The 19,523-nt window shown below is 38.4% G+C and overlaps 1 protein-coding gene across 17 annotated transcripts in view; it reads right to left on the reverse strand.

Annotated features, from left to right (window-relative positions):
• NRIP1 (nuclear receptor interacting protein 1) overlaps window positions 1–19,523 on the reverse strand; it is a 144,332-nt gene that overhangs the window by 36,785 nt on the left and 88,024 nt on the right. Inside the window, exon 3 of one of the 17 annotated variants that reach the window (XR_016458821.1) lies at window positions 611–16,163. The exons of 15 other annotated variants lie outside the window; for them this stretch is intronic. The gene's annotated coding sequence lies outside the window, so the exon portion shown is untranslated. One more of the 17 variants, XR_016458820.1, reaches the window with a different exon arrangement.

Genomic DNA, 19,523 nt, shown 5'->3' on the forward strand with positions numbered 1-19,523 from the left:
GACTTGAAAACACTTATAAGACCTTTGTAACTTTTCAATTATTTTCAGTTATGGATGACTAACAATATGTCTGCATGCCAAATAGACATGAAACACACTCTTCAAGAGGCATAAAGCTACACAGAAGCACAGATTTATTTAGTAAGTGAAAGTGCTGTGAAAAGAATGATTTTCCTCAAAAAAAAAAAACCTTTGAATTATTAGAAATCTACATGAAGACCACAGAAATGGAAAAGCATTGTTACATTATTACTTGTGCAGCAAAAAGATGAAAACTATTATTTATTGAGAAATTGTGGATGAGCAAAAGATGCCATATTGGGAAAACATAAGTTGAAAACTAACATTTAAAAGGACAGAGGAGATGGAATATTTTGTTTACTACGCTTACATCCTTTATAAAAATAGTGTTACAAGTATCAAACGTCCTCCTACAGGTTGTTTCAACTTTCAATGGTTAATGGAAAACTACACTATGGGAGAACTGACAGAAAACTGTAGATCCCTACTCTTTACAACACTTTGGGTAATGCTAACAAGCATAAAGCAAAGCACTGAAATATTAACCATTACAAAAAAAAATAGAAGAGCCAATTTATTAGCTCAGTAGTGCACAAAAGCCTAACATCACCAAAAAAATTATTTACGTAGTGTGTACCTGCACAGGTGGCTCTGTATTGTGGTTACACTCCCTGGATTCTCCCCGAGGATCTCCTATGCTCATGAAGCAGCACTCTCCTCTGATCTGCCACATTCATCACTGGAGTACAGAGTGCAGACAAAACATCTGAGAGAAGAACCTCATGGAAAATTTCCTTCCCTTGATTCTCTTCTTATGAGGTTTCTCACAGCAGGAGCAATTTGGCTCTGCAGTATTCATGCTCACTGCCACATGACATCAAGGTTCATTTCTTTGTGGAAGAGTCTCCAAAGGATAATAAAGTAAAAGCCTGAACACTTGCAAGAAGCATGTAATAATGTAAGGAAGCAGTAAAGCTTACTCCTGCCCTAAGCAAAAGGAGTAAATAGATAATGAAAAAGAAAGCAAGATCTTCCAAAAGCCTTCTGGAACTTGTCTTTAAGTGTAACAAGCATCTGTATGCTTCAAAGCGAGCTCAGAAACTCAAGTAAAACCTCAACTTATTTTGTAAACCAAAATGGAAAGCCTGAACTGTAGCTTGCAGACCATATCCAATCCACTGGAAAAACTGATCTGGCCTGCAGATCTTCCCATGTGGCTACATACATATGAGAAGGAGTTACAGAAGCAGGCAAGGGTTAGAAGAATTGCTCTCACATCGTATTTCCCATCGTAGTGCTTCATGAAAACCCTGCAGCCTCAACTCTATCCAAAAAAAAGTGCCTAAGTTACCATGCCATAACTCACGTAGCTGTCACGTGGAGCAAAGTTCACATACATTAACAAGTGTATCTCTTAACACAGCCAGTCCTACGTCAGTGTGGCCATATTTCCTAACAGTGTTCATTACAACATACATGTTCTCCATCCTTAAGCAGTTATCCATGCATCTACGGACATCACTGTCTGTGGTCCAGACACTCCGCAACAGGTTTTGTTCCCTTCAGCACTGGGCACTCATTCTGCAGATCAACAAGTTTCACTCCAATCCTGGCACTAAATGCCTCACGTGTCAGGAGCAAGGATGGCAGTGGGATTCCTCTCAGAACAGGTACAATCCTCTGAGGAGCACTCTCCACCTTGACTGAGTAACATTCACCAAGTGACTGCTAGCTGCCACCACATCAGGGCGTGCACATTAGCTCTTGGACTGCTGCCATGTTGTCCAAGTGTATTTTTTACAATAATTCATCTCCTTAACGTGCAAGACATTTATATTTGATTCTTTCAAAATGAAAAAAAAAAACAACCTGATGCTGTAGAACTGGTTTTGCCACTGTTCTGACTATTTCAACCAGGTCACTGTAAGCTCTTCAGTAGATCTTTCTTTGTTATTAACACAAATAGAAGCATTCCATTATTTTTGCCCCATTGAAAAAGAAGCAAACAATCTTTTCTGAAATAGAAGGACTAGGATTCATGCAAGCTTCTAGTCATGGTTTTACCATTTTTTAAATCAGAAGATTTCAAAATTAAAAATACAGAAAAATGATTTAGTGTATGAAATTCCCTTCTCTACCAAGCCTTACAACAAACACACAGATCAATAAGTACAGAAAACAGTATCAACTAAACCCAAGCAGAAGAAATCTATCCACTTTAAGTAGTGTGGAAGCCAGTGGATTGATTACTTACTAGAGGAAACGTAAGGGACAAGCAAAACTTGCAAAGCTGAGTCCATAAATTCAGGAGAAAATTAATGACCAGAAAGGAAAATCATCTACAAAAAATCATCACAGGAAATACTAGGATCTTCCCATTCATTAGGGAGCAGTGAGCTCAAGGAGAAAAGACATCATTTCAAGATGAATGAAGGGTGCTTCTGGGACAAAGCAATTTGACTGTGTTCACTGACTTAAAACCTTTGCCCAATGTTTCCTTCAGGATGAACCGTACCAGATGTCCTGCAAGAATATAATTTGTTCTGAAAGCCTAAGTATCAGTGATGCAGGGAAAAACAAACAAAAACAAACAGAACAAACAAAAACCCACAACAAATATATCCTTAAACTTGACTAATTACTCATAAAAAGTTACAGACCCACATGCAAACAGGATTTACTAGTCTTTCATAATGGTTAAGATTACTTACAAAATCCTTTAATCCACCCATCAAGAAAACTTCCCTCTGCTGCTTGCTTTAAGATTTATTTCCTGCTGTATTTCAGATGTGAGCAACTTTTAAAGTCATACTTTCTAACAGCCCCTAGCACAACATATATCACATATCATCCTCCAGCACAGATTTACTGATTACATTAATAGGCACACATTATAGAGGTCACACTACCAACTCCCACTAGAAACACTGCAACAAGGAGCCGAAATCTCCGATTAGTTTTCACCTTTCCTTACACACTTAAGGTCCCCCATCAGATAGGCAGTAAAAGATTCAGTGGTAGAGCCTGTATGGGTTCACTAAAAAAGCACAGCACCAACCTAAAAGTATTTGAAATCTGGTTGCTGGGTCTATTGCTCTACAGTAGCAACACACAGTAGAAGTGAGTGACTTCCTTCTCCTTTATCAACTGCAAAAAGCCTGCACAAGCATATCTTGTCCTTTGCTTCTGTTCTCTTCCCCCAGTTTACTGAAAGAAAGCACGTGGGACCAAACACTTCCATACTTAAAGTAAAACAAGGTTTAACAGGTAAAGCTTACAACCTATCAAGGTTGAGTTCAACAGTGTCACCATAAATTATTTTTTTCCCCTTTAATCAGATGGTACATACAGTAACACTCCTGAGTACTCGTAGCAAGTTATCCTCCCCAGGAAATAAGATCAACAAGTTGCATTACTGTTGCAGTTTACAACAAATGAAGTCACATGCTGTGGAAAGGAATTATTAAATTCCTTAAAGTTTATGCACCATCCCAGTGTCGTTATCTTTAGTTCAAGGCTGTATGTCAAGCAGGCTCAGAAGGATCACACTCCAATATTAAGTGTTTTGGTGCATTAAGCAAAGTTCCACTGTAATTCATATCTTAACATTTGCAGCAAATTGTTTAATACTTTGTTTATATCCACAGAAGTTAAATTAAATGTGGTCTTCACACTGAATAGACGGTCTTCTACTTATACTCAAAATACAACTCACTTCAAAAAAAAAAGTTTTTGCCAGAACATAGTTTGATATATTTACAGTGAGCTTTGTGTGCCAGAAATATGTTGCCTCCCATAGCAAAATTTTTGTGGAAGGCATACACAGGTGCAACCCCTCAAATTTGGCATGCTGAACTTGGCTTTTCAAACATTACAGATACTTTAGGGTTTGTTTTGTCAAAAAAAAAAAACAAAACAACAACACTATCAAGTCCTCAGGGATACAGATGTTTGTGGTACAAGGCAGAGAAAATTCCAAGTTCTCATTTCTGATCTGAAGGAGAAAACAAGTGGCAACAATAGGTAAAAATCATGATACACAACCTCAGAAGCTCCTAAGATGAGGCCAAAAGATTCAGGTTTGTTTCTCATCAGAAAAGAGGACACCGAGAAGACTTACAGGTTGTCTGAGTTATATAAAGCAAGTAATTGAAAATACAAGAAATAGTCTTGCCAAAGTATTTAATGCTACAGGTAATGGAATAAGCCACTACAAGTGGTGACTGAAGCAAATGTTTAATTGAGCTCAGGAAAGACCAAAATTAGTTTCCAAATTAACAACAAAGCAGCAGCTTCAAAAACAGGGAACTTTAACATGACATGCCATCTTTTCAGTGCATCTTTGAGGTCTTTAATACTGTACATTTGCTTTTTAATAAAGTAGGTTGTGCGTACATTTTATTAAAACACCACAATGATTAATCTCAAAAAGAAAAATCTGACACCACTTCAAGAATTAAACCAAGTGTGTAGCGCTCAGACCAGCAGCGCTCATACATGGATCAGACCGGCCTTCTCCCAAATCACATTTCATACATGCACGCAGGCCACACAGGGATCCAGACGTGACTTCCACAGCAAAGCCTCCAAGAAAGGGCATTCCCCAGTCCTGCAGCGCTCTGCACAGCTGAAACCCACAAGCCCAGCCAGGTCTGTGACAGACAGACAGACAGCTGTCCCACCTCCTTTCTCCCCACCAGGGTTACACAAGTGGAATTGTTACACAGTTCAAAACTGCAACACTATTTCAGATTTAATTTGGACCTGTGAAACAACATGAACACAGTCCTCAAGAGCTATGCTGAGCTTGGGCAGCGTCAGAAGTTTGTTCTAAACTCTGAGAACATTTGATACCGCCACAATAAATTTAAATTTAAACCAAAGACCTGATTGAATGATCCCTGAAAGTAATGTTTATGATTACTGTTAGGTCAAGTAGTGCAGAGGCAAAACAAAAAGTAACAGGTTTAATAGATAAGGCAAAAATTCAGAAAAAAAATTATACCAAAAGAACATGAAGAAAGGACATCATTCCAAATAAGTGAAAATGGAAGCAGGAGCAAAATGAAGAACAGGTAGATTAAGAAATAAGAAAGTAAATCAGGTTTAATCCAAATATTTTGTAATCAACCAGGTTGCAAGATGACTGTCGCATTATTTCCCACATTTCAGTCAGCATGTATGCCCTCAGCCAAACAGCAAGATCACAATCCAGACCAGACTGATTCTGCTACTCAGCTCTAGATAACATCCCCATCTTTCCCAGCACTGAAAGACTTGATCAGATTTCTGTCCCACAGCACAGCTCACCACCCTGTGCGCTTTCTGGAGTAACAGAGCCACTTCCTCTGACCTCTCCAAGCTCTTCAGCAGAAGCATCTTCAACCAGCCTCAAGTCAGGATAGCTTACAGCCCCAATACAAGAGAGATTCCATGGTAGCTGAAGGTCAAAAAGCAAACATGAACATGGGGCAGAAGACATGAGGGTGGGAAGAAGTGGCAGGAAGGAGTTGGGGGGGGAAGGGGGCAGAAAACACGCTCCAAAATACAGGGCACTGATTAGAAAATGAGAGCCACCAACTGAAAATGTAACTTTAGGCTTCAAAATACGTCAGGTGAAGAGTCAGCCTTATTAGTCAATTGGCTGGCTTTACAGGGTATGAATCTGCCTGCTAGTATTACTTGAGCTTTCTCTATCCCCACCCTTCCCCCAGTCAGTTTCATTGTGAAAGAATTTAATTATTATTTTCATTACCAGATGCATACATTATAAAACGAACATACACAAAGACAACAAGCACTCCAAGAAAATAGGTGCAATAATTAGAATGATCTGAGTCTCTTCATTTTTACTGCAAACAACAAGGCTACCTTTTAAAACATACTGGAGTAAAATCATTCACAGAAGTCTTAATGCTAACATTAATGCTTGTTTTCTCAAAGGATTACTCCACTGCACTGAATTTTAATAAAACCTGAATGAAAACAATTGTTTTGATTTTACTTCCCTGCCAAAAGTTGCCTGAAAAATTTAACTTGAATACATTTCACAAAAACAGAGGATTGAAGATTGTTGTTTTATTTCAGTTTTTTTTTTTTTTTTTCCAAAACAGTCCCAGAGGCATCCATTATATATATACCCAGAGAAATAATACTGTAGCAGCCATATAATATGCTCATATTTCAGATGAAGTGTGGTAAAATTCAAGACAAAAAATAAATACAGTTTGCAAGTAAAATAAAGATTAGGTACCCAGCAGCACAATAACAAACAAGAATCTCAAAAGCCCTGAAGTTACAGAAGCAGATTTGCATAGACACGATAGTAACAAGTGACAGAAGTGTAACATCTGCATATTGCTCATAGACCAAAACTTCAGTCAAATTACCCATTTCCATCAACAGCAAAACAGGAATTATTGTGTTTTATGGAGCCCTATTTAAACGTACAGTGCAACACTACATTCACCTAGGAACCAACTTAAATAAGTCATTTAATTTCATGGCCCACCAAACATGCTTGGAAGCTTACAGGTAAATTCTAAGCTCGTCACTAGTAGTTCTGCTCTACTCTCAAGTAATAATGCTCCTGTAGAGTTACAGTCTGACCACCCAACACACCCATGCACATGGACCTATAAATCAGCTGCTGCTAGATGACGACCCTTCAACAGGTTGCAACTTCCAGCTCTTGGAAGCTGTTTCCTGCTTCAGAGCTGTGCAAACTGTATGTATTCATTTCACACCAGTTATTCCGCAAAACTCAATCCTGTAGCAAAATCCACTGCTGGTGTCCATATACATCAACTCAAGAGGAGCATGCTTGCTTCTACTGTCCCCACTACCCTTCTCTGGGAAAACTGAAGGAAGCACAAGGACAGTACTCTTGAAGTGTTTCAGCATGAATTTCAGACCTACCTGGCAAGATCTCCGGAGGCTTCAGAACACCAGCTTCCATTCAGAAAAGGTGTTGAGTCTTTACTTAACTAGGATGGAGGGCATTTGACACTTAACCACAAGCTGTAATAACAGAGCATCCTTGTCCTTCCATTCTCAGATGTGGATGCCAAGCCAGAATTCACTCAACCAAATAGAGATGTTTACAGTGTAGGTGTCAGTATCTGAACAGGTTCAGACTCTTCTACTTAACTCATCCTACAGGATGTAGCTAAAGGAGGTCAAATGAATCACACCCCACAAGTTCCCACTTCTGCCTGCTGCCTGTTAGAAATTCTACATGGTCCCCATTCCTTTCCACTAAACATATGTAGGGTCTCCTCCACAACTCTCCCCTCAGAATACAGATATCTTTAAGACAGCAGAGATAAATCCCATGGTACATCCCAATTCCACCATAATTATCTCCATTTCCATTTAAGAATCAGGAACAAAATAACTAATCATGTAAGCTCTCACAGCTCTCCACTCAATACAGTGAGCAACACCACTCCTCTGTAAATGCTTTTACTTGCATGACATTAATTAGTATGTTTATTTATAATTTCTTCTGGTCTATTTTCTTTTAGTTTTCCTATTTAAGTCCTCTCTTCAGACATTTTTTTTCTTTTGTTCTGTTTTTTTTTTTTTTTTTTTTTTTTAAATCTTTTAAAAATCTATAGAAAACATCAAATATTCAGAGGATTTTGGATCAAGCCACCTGAACAATTTGACCATTTGCATTACCAGTTAGCTTTTTTTTTTTTTCCACACCCCTCATGTTTATCTGGATCATTGAGAACTACAACTATGAATATTTTCTCTAATTCTACTTCTCTATTTCCTAATCTTTTCTAGAAAAGAAAAGTTTATTTCTGCATTTCTAATCTTTTATTCACATCATGGAGCAAATCCTCCTGGAAAATATTACAGTAAGGCACACATGAGATGAGGAGGTGATCTGAGACAGTCAGCTCAGCTTCACCAAGGGCAGATCGCATCTGACCAGCATGGTGGCCTTCTATGACAGAGTGACAGCATCAGTGGACAAAGGAAGGGCAATTGATATTAACTACCTGGACTTGAGCAAGGCATTTGAGACATGGTCCTGCACCACATCCTTATTTCTAAATTGGAAAGATATGAATTAGAAGGTTAGACTGTTTGGTGGACGAAGAATTGACTGGATGATTGCAGAGGGCTGCAGTCACTGGCTCTATGTCCAGGCAGAAGTCAGTCACAAGCAGTCAGTCCTAGGACTGGTACACTTTAACATCTTTATCAATGACATAGAAAGTGGGACTGAGTGCACACTCAGCAAGTCTGCAGATAACACTAATCTAAATGGTACAGTTGATATAATGGAATGAAGGACTGCTATCCAGAATGACCCAGACAAGCTTGAAAAGTGGTACCACAGGAACCTAAGGAGGTTCAACAAGGCCAAGGGCAGGGTGTTGCACTTGGGTCAAGGCACTCCCAGATATGAGTACAGACTGGAAGAACTTACTGAGAGCAACCCTGTCAAGGACTTAGGAGTCCTGGTAGACAAGAAGATGAACATGAGCCAGCAACGTGCGCTTGTAGCCTGGAAGGAAAATTGTATCCTGGGCTGCATCAAAAGTGGGTTGGCCAGCAAGGAAAGATGTGCTCATCCACTTCTACTCCGCCCTAGTGAGGCCCCATCTGGAATACCCTAAGCCTGAGGCTTAGGGCCCCCAACACAAGAAAGACATGGGGTGGGTCCCAAGGAGGGCCATAAGGATGATTGGAGGGCTGGAGCACCTGTTTTATGAAGAAAGGTTGAGGGAACTAGGCTTGTTTAGACTGGAAAAGGATCTGGTGAGACCTCATTACAGTCTTCCACTGCTTGAGGGAAGAAGTTTACAAACAGGATGAAGACTGACTTTTACACTGTTTGATATGGAGAACAAGAAAAAATTGCTTTCAACATAAATAGAGGAAATTTAGGTTAGATGTTAGGAAAAATTGTTTACTCAGAAAGTGGTGAGGTACTGGAAAAGGTTTGCTGCCCAGAGAAGTTTTGGATGTCCCTTTCCAGGAGGACAGTTTGGATGAGGCCCTGGACAACATGATCTAGTTGGTAGCAACCTTTCCCACAACAGGGAGGCTGGAAACAGATGATCTTTAAGTTCCCTTCCAACCTAAAACATTTTATGATTCCTCCCCTTTCTTCTCTGTTCCAGAAACTTTTAAGAAACCAGATTGGAGAAAAGACAGAAAATGAACAAACAACAACAAAGAAAACCACACACATACAACCTGGTCAGATTTTTTCCTATCATGTCTGAAGCAGACATTCAAGTTCAATTCTATTGGCCCGTAAGACCATGCAATTTCTCACCTGAACATAATGAGGTACAGCATAGCTATACTATTAAAAATTGGTTCCAGTCCTTGAACTTGAGGTTTTAAGGTCAAATTTATCTCCTTTACGTCTCTATAATTCCTTTAGAATCACTACTATCTTGATCAGCGATAGAGCGTTTGCCCTGTTTTTCACACTAGTTGTATGAGACCAGAATTTTTCCAGACCAAAAGTACCAATACATTCATAATCCAAGAACTCACTCATATTTTGGCATGGTAGTTGTCATATAAGACGCCCAGCCCTTCTCAAAATTACTCTTGCTCCTTAATATTTTTCTTCACTACACTGACCTACCGCTTTAGAAACTGCACAGCTATTAATAAGTATCAAACAGCCTCTCGGAGGATGAGGTGGACCAATTACTGTCCATACAGTAGTGAGGCTTGGGAAAGGAGGTACTTTAAGCTTAAAGAATTTGGTGATGGTTCTAATACTTTGACCAATCTCCTTTCCCAGCAGGAAGGAAGCTTTCTGTGACTGGCAGCAAACTGTAGCATCTTCTACAAAGCTGAAGAAAAAGCAGTATGTATCTAAATTTAAGTTACTATACTTTTAATCTGTTCTCTGTGAGGAAGCAACGTTTGCTTCCACACAAAACACTGAACAAAATTCACAGAAAAAGCCCTTTTATGAATATACATAACGATGCTGGATTTTCTCTGAAATATGCTTCATGTGTCTTCCTATATAGCTCAAGTGAAAAGTTTTAGCGTAGCCTCTATAAATCAGGATGAACTTGTCTTTCTTCACCGGAAAACAGGAGAAGCACTGAACAATCCCTCATCTCCACAGGCAAAGAAAGATGATATGCCTGGCACTGACCCCCTTCAAACTGATTCCATCAGACCAGGTTGGGAACACATTCCACAGTCACAAGTCCTTCTCAGAGAACTTCCTGCCAATGGCTACTTGACATTAAAACCTAGGATGATCTAGGTCAAGTATCCCAGTTGACAATAATTGCTCTGTTGGATCAAAAAGAGTAGGCAGCCTCTCAGCCAGAGCTCAAGTCACGTTATAGACAAAAAGCAACCAAGGCCAAAACCCTGATTTGCACCCAGAAGACAAATGCAGCTGCTGAAGAACTGCCCAAATGTGTTCTTGTCACCCGTGTTCTCCTTGCAGACAGGCAGCTGCCTACTTCTAAAACAGAAGTTTTACAGCAGCAGTGAAGTGCAGCCTCAAGAACAGGCTACCCTGTAGCTTCAAGCAGAGGTCACAGGGAGTTCATTTCTCTGAAATGGAACCCCCCCTCAAGTAGATGGGTTTTGTTTTGGTTTTGTTTGGTTTTGTCCTGATGCAGAAGGCTGAGAGACTGCCGGCTGTAAATGCCCCCAAAACAGCAAGTAACAGAACATTTATAGAGGCTAGATGAAACACTTCCACTGCTAGTCATCCAGCACCACTCACCTCTAGATACACACCCCCATTTGCTGTTACTTCTGTCTCTATGTACTTGTGTTATGTCCAACTGGAAAGGAAAGATGACCAGAAAAAGCAAGTCATCTTTGTACTGACAGAAGAACAAGACCAGGTCACTCTAAATTATTAATAAGAGAAAGTGTGTTTAAAAGGCTGAAACATTCATCTGATACCAGAGAGTTCTCAGATCACATTGTTCTTTTGGTCTTTAAGGGAAGATTGATTAGGAACAGTAGTAATTTTAAAAATACACCATACTAATACAAACAAGCAAAGCTAACTCAAATGCACAGTTTAACTGATGGCCAATGGCAAGAAGGTCTAATACTGGAACCACCTTCATATTAAGATCTCCGTCCACGTATTCTTCCAATTATTTCCAAAATATTAATTACAGAAGAGAAAGAAAATGTTGATGCCCATAACGAGTTCATGTAAAGAAGAAAAAGAACTCCACGTGCCACAGCCATTAACATATTTTTAAACTACTATTTTAACAGAAACACCCAGGCAGTTCACCTTATGTATTCACACAGCTTAAGACAGGCTTTTAAGAAGCAGAGAGAGAAAAAAAAAAAAGGAACAAACCTTATTTTTTTCTTTATAAAAAATTAAAATACAAAATTGTATTCTGTAACTCATAGCAGGTTTCCAGATCAGAATCAATATGATCGTTTGCATTTTAACAGTGCTGAATCAATGTTTTGTTATATTTAAAAACATGTTCAAGTGACAGAAAAAAAAAGAATACTTAGTACTGTAGATTACTGTATTAAACCCTGACTGTAGTTTGTGAAGCCCTTTGCAAACCCAATATGGGTTAAGCATCCATTTACATTGTTACAAAGCTTCTTTCCAGCACTGTGATATAATAGCTCAAGCAACAGATGCTAAGCTAGTATTTAGCATACAGCCTGATAATTATATGTAAACCCAAAGAGATGAGAAATTGGAAGTCCACAGCAAATCCAACAACATCCAACATTATTTTATTCAAAAATCTTAAGAGTATAGGTGTTAAAATATACTTTTCCAAGAAAAAACAATATTTGAAGGAAGTAATTTATTAGTCAAGCAATTAGTACTTGGCACTTATAGCACATGCAGTCCTGTGGTCTACTGGCAGCTCACTAAGACAAAAAGACCATCCCTTAAATACAAGTTGCTTATCCAGAATATGTACCTAATAGTCTAAGTTTGCTTCATTATTTACATTTCCATATTTGGCTTAAAACTGTTCGTGTCAAGGATCACATTCTAAAAATCTTCCCAGTGTCATGTAAAAAAAAAACCAACAAACCACCATCTAAAACAAAATGCCTTACTTCATCCCCTCAATTCTATACTGCACATGCTATCTCAGTCTCAAGTAAGGAATAAAGAAGACAGTCAACCCTAAAAGCACTTGAAGTAAGTACACAATGTTTCTCAATGTAAACCAACAAGCATCACAATAGTCTTAACATATTTCAGAAAAAAAGGCTGGTGAGTTTCTCCAGGGGCCACATCTTACTAACTAGAGTAAATCCTTCCCTTATCTGTGGTAATTGCAGTCAATGAGATGTTAATAAACCTATCAATATTTCCAAAGGGGCTTTTTGATTTGGAAATAACCAGTCATTTTTGCTCTTTCATTCTCATAGAGACATCCATATTTAGTGATAGGTCTCCTATAGTCTTCAGAGTAAAACTCTAGCCAACGGAATATTGAACAGACACTGCATACATAAATTCCTACTGCAGATGACAGTTTAGACAGCTGCATAAATTAAAGATTGATGACAGGAATCAAGAACTCCATCAAGACCAAGCTCTCTGTCAAAGGCAAAACGTCTTCAAATCTGGGTGGCCTTTGCTCAGTCTTCTAATACATGGTAGCCAGCTAAATCCCAGCAATTTACGTGGGGACAGGTCAAGGTTTCATGCTGTTTTTGCACAGTCTTGCACCACCTTACTGAGAGCAGAGAGCCCAGTCATTAGGACCGTTCAGGGCCCATTAGGACGGCTAAAACAGAAATTCAGAAAACATTTCTTAAATTCAGTGTGCATGTACAGAAAGTGCAAGGCATACACACACACAGAATGCTCAACTCCATATGTTCCTTTGCAGAATGTATCTTTGGAAATGCCCATTTTTGCATGCAGATTTATTTAGTGTAACTTAATCCTGAGTCCCCACTCCCATCTCTCTTCTACTGCTCTAAGTGATGCTTCTATACTATAAACACACATACAGAATGGGAGTATTTAGGAGATGCTGATTTAAACTCAAGATGAGCATTACAGTGAGCTGATAATAAGACGTTAAAAGGATTTTTTTTTAAAGTTACATTTCAGCAACAAAGAAACTATAGTCTTTGAAATCACTTTTCAGCGAATGCGCTATCAGCACCTCTAGACAAATTTAGTGAGTAGATAAATTTACTTTGGTAACACATCTTTCTATACAATACTGGGTTAGTATAGTCGTTTATTTAGCAGTACAGATTTGAATTTTAGACAGAAAGGATGCTAAGAGACAGACTTCTGATTTTACAAAAATTCCTTTAGCAAAACTAGAGTAGAATCTCAAATCTGACTCAAAAAACCCACTGTCTTCTGAAATACCTGATTATGCTTTTCCCTCTCTATTTCCTATTCAAATTAAAGTGTAAAACTGAAAGAAAATAAAACCATTGTTCTTTCTACAATCTGGGACATCCTAGGACATTTCAGTGGAGTTCTCGGAACTCTGCAGATGCTCTCGAAACCACATGGGCAAGTGTCCTCAGAAGTTGAGGAGACCACAGCAAACTCAATTTTGCCATGCCAGTCAGTAACTAATATGTGAGGCTGTACGTCTACTTAAGCACAGAATCACAGGGATCAGAACTGACCTCCAAAGATCACTAAGCCCAACTCCCTTGCTAAAGCAGGTGCCCTAGAACAGGTCACACAGGTAGGCATCCAGATGGGTCTTGAACATCTCCACAGAAGGAGACCCCACAACCTATCCAGGCAGCCTCTTCCCATGTTCCATCACTCTTACTGTAAAGAAGCTCTTCCTCCTATTTCTATGGAGCTTCCTATGTTCAAGTTTTAAGCCGTTATCTCTTGTCCTATTGCTACACACCACCGAGAAGAGCCTGGCCTTATCTATTTGCCTCCCATCTGCATTTAGATTTTGTAAACATTAATCAGACCCCTCCCCCCTCCCCCCCCCGAGTCTCCTTTTCCCCAGTATGAACAGATGCAGGTTACACAGCCCTCCCTCACACAGGAGATGTTCCATGCCCTTTATCATCTTTACAGCACTCCCCTGGACTCCTTCTATGAGATCCGTGTCTTTTTTGAACTGGGGAGCCCAGAACTGGACACAGTAGTCTAAATGCGGCCCCACCAGGGCAGAGTAGAAGGGAAGGATCATCTCACTCAGTCTTCTTGCCACACTTTTTTTAAACACATACCAGGATACTATTGGCCTTCTTGGCCACAAGGGCACACTGCTGGCTCATGTCCTGGTGAACAGCAGGTTGGACATCCGAGTCCTTCTCCACAGAGGTCCTCTCCAGCAGGTTATCCCTGAACCTGTACTGATGCATGCAGTTATTCCTCCATTGGTGCAATCCCAAAAGGCCACAACAAAGGAAATCTGATTGTTTGTGCTTCTGCTATCTTGTGAGGCACGCACCAATTTTCCTCAAAAAGTAAGAAAAACTGCAAAGTTGTGAAGCAGTAGCCACAGGAACTGTATGATCATCAGCAAATATACCTTAAAAGCTGACTTAATGCTTCAGTTTTGCAAAAAGAAAATACAGCTGACGTTCGCCTAGACAAGGCTCTGAAAATATCAGAACTGTATCACAGTGTAAAACAATACATTCAGTCAGTAAGTGATGTCCAAATACTGTTCATCTCTACTGCACATTAAAATACTTTGAAAACAAAACCAGAATTGGGTTATGTAAAACAGAAAATTAGGTGGGGCTAGAAAGTTTGAAGAGCACAGTAAATATACGCTTTTTATGAGAGCTCAAACTCAAAAATGACTAACAATAAATCTTTACATACAGAAAAAGTAGTTTGGGAAACTGACCACCTATCCTCCTCAGGTCAGAAAAATCAGTCTATGGTTATTTGTGTAATGAGGACCTTGAACATATCAAAAACGACTGTACTAAAAGAGCTTAAGATGGCTATGTTGAAGAGTTATGTAAAGAAAGACACCAAACTTGCACACTTTATGTTGCAATCCAAAGACGAATCAGTGTTCAGCAAATAGCAAACCTGATTCTGCACAACTTTGTTATCTTTTCATCTCTACAGTTGAACCTACTTGAGAGAGTACAAAGAAGTTACAAAATGATATCACCACAGTTTATTAGTGTTTGTTCAGCATTTACGTTGAATAAAACTTAAGTTAGCCCAGAATTGAGAGGACCAGCACTCATGCCTGAGAAATCACCTTAATTTCCCAGCAGCAAAGAATTATTCATCTTCACAAAGTTTTGCACTCTTATGTGGCTACTGTTGAAAAGTCAGGAACAGATTTGCTCTTGTTATGTTTGCTAAGCAAAAACTAAGTGGCTAAAGTGTATGGATTCTTGACTTATCTTCCATAAATAGTACCTGAACTAATAGATAAAGAACATTTTTCAGTTGTTTTTGCCTTTCCACCCCATTGCCATCTATCTCTTGGCCATTATGCAGGAAGCTCTAGAATTAAGGTGAGACATCAACCTTACCGAAATCAACGATATGCTTCCTTTTAACTTAAAAAGGTGAAGCATTTCACTTGAACTTGTTTGTTCTCCTCTTCCCCACGCACTTCAGTTAGATCACTATTCAAGATCCAACCTTCAGTTTTAGCTCCTTATACTCCTCCTCCCATATACAAAAGAAACTTAAGATCACTTCAGGTTATGACTGTTAATATGAATTGAAAAATAAAGATAAATACATAAATTCAAGCTATTATCCTGGTTCATGTTTCGGAAGCAAAGACTAGAACTCTTGGGTATGAGTTATAGGGTACCTCCAAAAGCTAGAAATATAGCCAGTTAACACATTCATTGCATTAATCAGCATTTAAAGGACATTACTCTCATCACTGCACAATCTAGTACGTGGCATTCTAGTAAGAAGAAAAAAGCTATGAGCCTCAAGAGTAAGTAGCCTAGGTACTACTTTTGTTACAGGAGGAAGAAATGACAGAAGGAAGTACTCCACAAAACTAAAGCAGACGAGCCAGCAGCCCTCAACGTCTAAATGATTCCAGAAAGAGTTGTGCTGAAAGAGGTGTTTCCAATTTTCACATAGCTTCATCCTTCCCTCCTGAACTCAGTGCAGTACAGGTCTGTGGTGTCCAAGCATGTTCTGCCATCACCCACCTCAAGTATGTAAGCTTTTCCAGCTAAAAAAAAAAAGGCCACAAGCAGATGAAAAAGGTATCAGAAAGGAGTTTTCTACATGACACTTGCCATGTAACCTTTTTGTTAACTCCACAGAAGTACTTACCCTAAATTGAATGGAAAAAAATAAGCAACACTCAGGCAAATGCTGTTTTTGTAAGTGATGAGCAAAGCAAGTCTATTCAAATGAAACTGAGGAGTACAGACAAGAATATAGGTCTAAGCACCATTGCAGAAAGCAGAAACCACTAATTTGATGTTTTTTTCCTCTTGTTTTATACTGCTTTTCACTTTTATTTTGGCAGCAGTAGGAATAAAACAAGAGAAGTTACTGAAGGACAAAGCATAAATTCCATTCTTAAAAGAAGGGGGATGGGAAACAGAAGACTTAAGTGGAAGCAGATAGACTACTTACAGCAATTATTGTCAAATATTTCTGTAGTTCTTCTTATAATGTAGTTCCTCTCCTACATAAGGGCTGACAAATAAGCTTGAGACATTCCCTTCACAGAATGAAGAGAAAGGAAGACTGCAGTAATACTAAGCAATGAAGATAAATTTTCCCAATAACGCAAGCTACAGATGACATATGGAGGTCAGGTAAAACTATTATTTGCCTTTTCAAGCATTATTTTCTTCAGCTGCTAAATAAAAACATTATGAAGCCATTTTACAGAGTAAAATTTAACCTTATATTAACCTTCCATATTAAGTAAACAAACCTTTCTAGCCAGTAAGCCTCTCTGTGAACTCTCCAAGATGATAAGCAATACCTTAATTACATTCATTTACATGACTTTGAAATTGTTCCAGATCAAAGTCAACAACTACAAGGTCAAAGAGTATGAAAATATAAAATAAGGAAAAATCCACAGTAGGCCAGTTCACACAAACGTGGTACAGCATCCTTTCTACCGAGTCTGTAGTCTGTCCCAGTCAGGGATACCCATCAAGTGCCTGCCTTTTTATCAGTTACATGGCAAAAGGGGAAAAGAAACGAAAGGGGAAGGGGCTGTGAAAATTCATCTGAAACACTCATGATTGAGAACAGTTTGTTGTTTGTTTTTTTTAAGACAATTCCAAGCTGAAGACAATGGACAGCTTAGAATTGCTTTTATGTGGAATTAGTATTTCATGCAAATATTTTATAGTATTTTAACTGAAAGGCACAATATAAGAGAGAACACTGAAAAGATGCAACAGACTTGCTGACAATTACAGAATATTTGTTAAAGTGTGCTGTTCTAATCAATAAACACCAATGGTTTTGCACAAACTTATCAAAGATGAAGTACATGAAATCATCACGGTGGCTTCTCATGAACTGAGCAGACTTAGAAAGAAGACTAAGCTCAATAAAAACCACTGCTTGAACTTCCACTCTCATCAACAAAACAAGACTATCCTTAAGATATGGAGAGAAAGTATCCTGTGTTGCAGTCCAAAATATAATCGTGTTACCTGACAACTTTCTCACAGAGCGTGCGCCATGATTAGAGCAGGAATCGCTAATTATACAAAGGCAGCAATTACAAAGATTTTAATAATGATCATTACAAGAAACTTGATAAAGTACATTCTTCCCCAAAAGAGCAGAACAGCAGCCACAGCATCTACCCTCATTCCCGAGATACTACATGATGGCTCAGGTATTATCAATAACACTGCAATTAGCCGAAATATAGTATGCATGCACGCTGCACTAATGGATCATTTCAGGGTTCTATTTTGTGTTATGAACAGGAAAATATTACAAATATGCATATATGGAAATCTGAAGCATGGCTTCTGGATTTAGGCAATCGCATATCAATGCACAACAGCTGACATTTTCTTAGTATTAAATTAGGTAAATCTCCCTGAACGCTCACTTTACTAGCCAAGCACTTTTTACACCACTCTAAAGCCAACAGCCTTCTGCAATTTAAGTATGATTTAGTGCAAGGGAAGCAATGAGTATTATAAAATTTATGCTTGTTCACCTTCTCTCTCCACAGAGAAGGGCAAGATGTTTTTCCATGTAAATATGTATTAGATCCAAATCATTTAAATAGATATTATTCCATAGAGAACATGAAGCTATGTATGCCCATTCCAGCTCCACGTTGCTAAATAAACTGCAAGGTAATGACAATGCCTTCCTCATCCTAAAGGACACTGAAAACACTCCTTATTCCTAGGCTTTTCAAACAAGAGATTTTCACAAGAAGAAAAAGAAAAGTTAAGGCAGCTTTTACAAATCTAAGTAAAGTGAAGACAAGTTTTTTGTAAGTCACAAGTCAGATCTTTTCACAAACAGACTAAGAGTAGTTACAGCAAAAGTACAGGTATGTGGAACAGTCTTTAGAATATACATTAAAAAAAGCAGAAGATACTAAACTACTTAAGAAAAAGAAAATGGCATTTGCAAGTCAGAAAAAAGTTTTAGACAAGTGGCTAATTTTTAGTTAATGCAGGAATATAAATGTAAGATGCCAGCTCTTATTTTCAAGCATTTTTATTTCGCAGTAGTTTAGGTACAACTGTCACTGCCTGAAAGGAAAACAGAGGGGAAAGCTTAAACAACAGCTCTTTAAAATGAGAGCTTTAGTTCTTAAAAATAAGCCCATATATATATCACTGCTTTTGAAAGAATCAACATTTAATCAGCATGCTAACTTACAGTTAACAATTTAATTCAAAGCCATGTATTTACTTCAAGTGAGAAAGACTCTCTATTGGAAATGATGCTATCATTTGGGGCCACAGACAGTATCTTACAACACTGTCTAACCTCTACTTGATTTTAAAATAGGATAATCACCTTCAACTATATATGAACCTTGAACGTTATCAAAAACAGTTTTATTGCATCAACGATTTATTAATAGTCTCATATTAATAGTAATGTTACTTTGACTTTACAAAGTCATAAAGATGACAAGAAACAGTCAAGACTTACTGTGCCATCTATTTTACTTAAAGCTTATAAGGCAATCTCACAGTACAATCAAGAAAACAAACAAAAAACCAACCACCTTACCCAGAGAATGATATTAAGAAAGGAGAAAAAAAAACAACAGGCACAGAAAAAAATAGGCCTATACCATCACAGTTCAGTAATGGAATGGGAAGGAAACAGGATGTAATGCAGTGAGGTATAAATACTGAATCCTCTAAAACACTGAAATTCTTTTTTCCAACCGTGCTAGAAACTGAAAAACTGCTAGTACTAAGGCAGGCAACTTCTGGAAAAATACATTATAACTGTCTCTTTAAAGAAAAGCCATGAATCTTACCTAGAAACACATGAAGATAGATTCCCTTTCCAAGCTCCGTTACAAAATGACCAAGGCTTACAGGCCAAACTTGGTAACAGACCT

The sequence above is a fragment of the Phasianus colchicus genome, chromosome 1 (genome assembly GCF_987193195.1).
Source record: "Phasianus colchicus chromosome 1, bPhaCol1.hap1.1, whole genome shotgun sequence".
NCBI lineage: Eukaryota > Metazoa > Chordata > Aves > Galliformes > Phasianidae > Phasianus > Phasianus colchicus.